The 6000-nt window shown below is 41.0% G+C and overlaps 1 protein-coding gene and 1 pseudogene across 1 annotated transcript in view; both read right to left on the reverse strand.

The window, feature by feature from the left end:
- Positions 1–6000, reverse strand: part of ZNF285 (zinc finger protein 285) — a 29033-nt gene that overhangs the window by 18265 nt on the left and 4768 nt on the right. Inside the window, 1 exon segment of the mRNA XM_010852682.1 lies at positions 327–521. The gene's annotated coding sequence lies outside the window, so the exon portion shown is untranslated.
- LOC104997671 lies at positions 1861–3028 on the reverse strand (annotated as a pseudogene).

The following is a 6000-nucleotide window of genomic DNA, read 5'->3' on the forward strand; positions in this document are numbered from 1 at the left end:
CATCTTCAAAACCTGAGGCCACGCCCCCTGCCCCCCGCCTGGGTTGAGATGCACGTGCCAAGACTCACACCAACTCTGACCCGGAGTTGCACATCCTACAAACCTGCAGGGGCACCACCTCGCAAACCAGCCCAAGCTCCCCACTCCGGATCCCATTCCAGGGATGTCGGGCGGGAGCCCCTCACCACTTCACCTCGCCAAGGAAGTCCTTTTATCGGTCACTAGTCCCCGCTTCCTACGCCTCTCATTCCAGTTCACAAGGTCGGGCTACAGTTTCACAACCCCCACCCCCCACCCCATACACAGTGACTCCGAGCCACACTCACCTCAGCGCCCCAAATAATGTGGCCCATAGCATCCGTCCCGGCCCATGGCGCATGCGCGAGGTAGCCTGTGGACTACAATCCCCAGAAGCCCCTGCGCGGCACTAGGGCCGTGCCAGGTTGCTCGTAGTTTACAGTGCTGCAGGGACTAAAGCTCAATATTCATCAGCCGTTAAAAAGAATACATTTGAATCAGTTCTAATGAAAAAAAAAAGAAAAAAAAAATAAAGCTCAACATTCAGAAAACGAAGATCATGGCATCCGGTCCCATCACTTCATGGGAAATAGATGGGGAAACAGTGGAAACAGTGTCAGACTTTATTTTTGGGGGCTCCAAAATCACTGCAGATGGTGACTGCAGTCATGAAATTAAAAGACGCTTACTCCTTGGAAGGAAAGTTATGACCAACCTAGATAGCATATTCAAAAGCAGAGACATTACTTTGCCAACAAAAGTCCGTCTAGTCAAGGCTATGGTTTTTCCTGTGGTCATGTATGGATGTTAGAGCTGGACTGTGAAGAAGGCTGAGCGCCGAAGAATTGATGCTTTTGAACTGTGGTGTTGGAGAAGACTCTTGAGAGTCCCCTGGACTGCAAGGAGATCCAACCAGTCCATTCTGAAGGAGATCAGCCCTGGGATTTCTTTGGAAGGAATGATGTTAAAGCTGAAACTCCAGTACTTTGGCCACCTCATGCCAAGAGCTGACTCATTGGAAAAGACTCTGATGCGGTTGGTGATGGACAGGGAGGCCTGGTGTGCTGCGATTCATGGGGTCGCAAAGAGTCGGACACGACTGAGTGACTGAACTGAACTGAACTGAGGGACCACCTGGACTCTGTCTTTGTAAAATAATAACAACAATCACAGCAGTGATAAAATAACAGCAAAATGTTAAAAATAAATTTTAAAAATCTCTACCCAAGATAAAAAAGAAGAGTGAAGAGTCAATGTCTTACCACCTAAAAATGAGCACTTGTTATATTTTAGTGAAAATCTTTAAAGGTACTTATTCTGCAGGCATATCCTTTACTTTTGTTTGTTTTTGTTTCAACTGTTTATTAACCAGATTACAAAAATAATCCTGCTAGATACCTTAGTTCATCCTTGTAATAAGCCTGGTCTTCCCTGTTGCCAGCATCTCCACCTTCTACAAAATGGGTGGTCTTTTTCTTAATTCCACTTCGTAGAGAAGACAATTTAAAGGGCCAAAGGAAGTTGTTTGCTTCTTTGAAACGTTTTCCAATGGTATAGATCTCATGAATCAGATCCTCCATGCATATTTTCCAAGAGATCGAGCAATCAATGCGTTGTCTGTCAGGGCAATTCGCTTCTTGTTGATTTTGCCATAACCACGCTTGTAGATCAATTCATTTGCTGCAGTCCATGGGGTCGCTAGGAGTCGGACACGACTGAGCGACTTCACTTTCACTTTTCACTTTCATGCATTGGAGAAGGAAATGGCAACCCACTGCAGTGTTCTTGCCTGGAGAATCCCAGGGATGGGGGAGCCTGGTGGGTTGCCGTCTATAGGGTCGCACAGAGTCGGACACGACTGAAGCGACTTAGCAGCAGCAGCAGCATGCAATGTATGGCTCCATAATTCTCAGCATGTTAATTGAAGCCTTGTTGAGCTTCACAAAGGTGCCACAGAAGATCTGCTGGAGGCGAAGGAGCTGCAGCACCTTTCGAACCTTCAGGCTCACACCGTTGATACCTCTGATTCTGATGACAAATGCCAATTTGGGTTTCGCGGGTACATAGAAGTCGCCGGCTTTTCGTGCCATCCTAGCCACTCGAATGTCAGTTCTGTACGTCTGCCTGTATTCCTTGTGATATGCTTAGCTTTTTCATAGATAAGCTTCCTCCTTGCCATTCGAAGCATCTTTTAGGCAAACTTCCTTCGCAGGCGCTTGATCTTAAGCTCTGAGAAATTCTTTCGCTTTTTCGTAAGGGTTTCTGGCACAGCAGGAACCTTCTTTTTCTTCTCTTCTGCTCCCTCCATGGTGCCAGCCGGGAAAGAGGCTATCTTTTACTTTTATAAACACACAAGTTTTCAATTAAAATTTACTTCCCTTTGTTTTCAGGATTTGTTTCCATTTAAGAAGACTCTGGGAAATCTTCCACAGGACACCTGACTTTTCCCCTTAGGAGAAGCAGAAAGACGTAGGAACTAGTCAGTAGGTGCTGTCCTTTATCAGGGAATTGTAGGAGTTTGGGGTTCTCTTCAAAGAGATACATTTCAACAAACTATGAAAACATGGAAAGCTTTCACATTCTCTTTGAAAGCTCCCTTGTTGGGACTTAATGTTTTTTCTCATTTTAAGATTTCTATTAAACATTTTCATTTTTCAATACCTTAAATTTGAATTGGGATTGAATTGGGCCTTAAAATTAAATAAGGAGTATATTAGAGCCTATAATTCTGACCTATAAAGAGTCAAAACAAACAAAACACCCCAAAAATGGATGAGAACTATCTCTGTCGGCTCTAAGTCTAGATTAGACAGTTGGTGATTGGCAGGAGCTGAAAGGATTACATTCAACAATAGCTTAACATTGAAACTTGGGGCACACAAAGAGAATGGTGAAATAAATGCTTTGGGCCTGTCTCTTGTCATCTGATGTCTTGACATTTCAGTTTCACTGTGACTTTTTAAAAAATCTAGTAAAATCTGCCACAGAGATGAGAGTCACCCTTAATTATGGCAGAGCCTAACAGTCTTTTTTTATCAGATGGAGAGGAGGATGGTTTCTATAATACATCTCAGTAATATTTGTGATAAATAGGTAGATCCTCCATTTCTGAATTAATTTATCCACTTTAGCCCCTCCTCTCTTACCTCATCTTCCATTACTTCCTCACTTGCCCATTCTGGTCCAATGTTGGGCTTTGTGTTATCCGTCAAACCTGATCACTGTTCCTCTGCTGGTATGTTCTTTACCTCAGTGGCCACAAAGTTTGCTTCACCTTCTTTATTCTTTGCTGAAATGTTACTCTCAGGGAGGTCTACTATTTAAAAGTGTAACAGCCCCGGGCACTTCATCACCTGCCTCACCCCACTTTCCCTTTCTTTTCTTGGTACTTATCACCTTCTGAAATGAGGCAAGCATTGAAAAGCAGAGACATTACTTTGCCAACAAAGGTCCGTCTAGTCAAGGCTATGGTTTTTCCTGTGGTCATGTATGGATATGAGAGTTGGACTATGAAGAAAGCTAAGCGCTGAAGAATTGATGCTTTTGAACTGTGGTGTTGGAGAAGACTCTTGAGAGTCCCTTGGATTGCAAGGAGATCCAACCAGTCCATTCTGAAGGAGATCAGCCCTGGGATTTCTTTGGAAGGAATGATGTTAAAGCTGAAACTCCAGTACTTTGGCCACCTCATGCGAAGAGTTGACTCATTGGAAAAGACTCTGATGCTGAGAGAGATTGGGGGCAGGAGGAGAAGGGGATGACGGAGGATGAGATGGCTGGATGGCATCACTGACTCGACGGACGTGAGTCTGGTTGAACTCCAGGAGTTGGTGATGGACAGGGAGGCCTGGCATGCTGCGATTCATGGGGTTGCAAAAAGTCGGACATGACTGAGCGACTGAACTGAACTGAACTGATATCTTGTTTTATTGAACTCCACAGATACTGTGCTTTTACAAAGTGACAGTTTGTAGCAAGCCTGTGGCAAGCAAGTGTATCAGCACCATTTTTTCAACAGTATTTGCTCACTTTGTATCTCTGCGTCACACTTTGGCAATTCTTGCAATATTTCAAACTTTTTCATCATTGCTGTATTTGTTAGGTTGATCTATGATTGGTGATCTTTTAAAAAAATTTTATTTGTTAAAAACCTTTTACTGTGATCAGTGATTTCTGATGTTAACTGTTGCAAAAAGATTACAACTCACTGAAGACTCAGATGGTGGTTAGCATTTTTTAGCAAGAGTATTTTATCATTTTGGCTGTGCTGTGTGGCTTGCAGGATCTTAGTTTCCCAATCAGAGGTTGGGTCCACAGCAATAAAAGCACCCAATTCTAACCACTGGACCCCCAGGGAATTCCCCAGGGAAAAAGTATTTTTAAATTAAGGTGTGTATTTATTTTTTAGATATAATGCTACTGCATACTTAATAGACTACAATATATAGTACTACAGACGTAAGTTTCATGTACACTGGGAAACCAAAAAATTCATGTGACCTGCTTTACTGCAGTATTTGCTTATAGCAGTGGTTTGGAATCAAATCTGCAAATCTTTGAGATATGTGTGTCACTTAGATTCCTTTCCTTGCAGCCCCAGGTAGCAGAAAGGGACTCAGCCCAGGTCATGCCTCAGGCCTCCAGAGTCATCCAGGTAGAGACATCAGACTAGAGTTATGGTGCACTATTCTCTATTGAAGCCAGGCTTGTGGGCTCCCGGATCCCAGAAGGCCAAAATGTAGGACAGAAGTACTAAACAGGTCCTCCCAATGATCCAGAACACCTCATCTTCTACCAGCCAGCAAAAATGATGCAGCCTCTGAAAGTATCTAAATCACAAATTTCACAGTTCACTTGTACACCTTGTATTTGGTACTAGGTGCTAAGTGAATAGTAGAAAAAGAAAAAAAATTATAGAGTTTATAACCTGGATCCTTGACCATACGGGATTACTCCAGCAGACTAATTTTTTTTTTTTAAACAATAGCTTTACTGTTGTTATAAAATTAATGTATACTTTTTGTAATAAATATGTAGAAGTCCGTGAAAGTATTACAGACCCCGTATTCCGTCTGCTAGAAATAAGCGCTTATGATACTGACCTTTCACGCATTATTTTTCCTTCTCTCTTTATAAACACACAATATGAACAAAATGGGGTCATAGTATAATTGTAATTCTACAAGTTTTCTTGTTCTCTAAATAGTTTGTAGGCAACTTTCGATGTCATTACAGGTGTGCCTGAATATTTTTAGTGGTTTGTCCTCATATACACATGCCTTAACTTACTACAACTGGAGAATTAACATTTGTGGGGTTTTCCTATGGTTAAAAAAAAAAATACTGAGCTTGGTCAAATGCACACATCTTTTCCCACATCTGTAACTATCTCCCAAGTATAAATTATTACACACTTATTGCCACTTTGAAGGTTACACAAATTGAATTTGATACACTGAGAAATTCTTTCAAAAAAGGCTACCTATTTTCATTCTCATCAATAAGTGTGTAAGAGTACATGTTTCTACAGCTCCATGGACATGGCTTTGGTGACCCTGTTTTACCACTGCTGTTCTGACAAGTTAAAAATGCTATTTCTGAATTTTAAAAGTGTATGAATATTTGTCTTACAAGTTAAAAATAACCCAACCCTCTATGAAATAAAATGGGTAAAAATATATTCATGATAAAGGTAAAACAAAATCCTAGAAATATATTTAAGAATATATTAAAAGAACCTATCTTTTAAAATCTCTAAAAAAATATGACTGAAAGATCATTTAAAATACTTTAGTAAGTGGAAATAAATAGCATTTTCAAAATGGAAAAAAATCAGCATTTCAAATATGTAGATTCTTTCTAGATTAACCTATAAATTCCATACAATGCCAATTAAAAGCCCAATCAGATTTTACTTAAAATGATAAAACATTCCTTCAGTTTACAGAACCTTTGCTATGAGAGCAGTTTATCTCTGTGAGATAA

Source organism: Bison bison, unplaced genomic scaffold, assembly GCF_000754665.1.
Source record: "Bison bison bison isolate TAMUID 2011002044 unplaced genomic scaffold, Bison_UMD1.0 scf7180017864313, whole genome shotgun sequence".
NCBI lineage: Eukaryota > Metazoa > Chordata > Mammalia > Artiodactyla > Bovidae > Bison > Bison bison.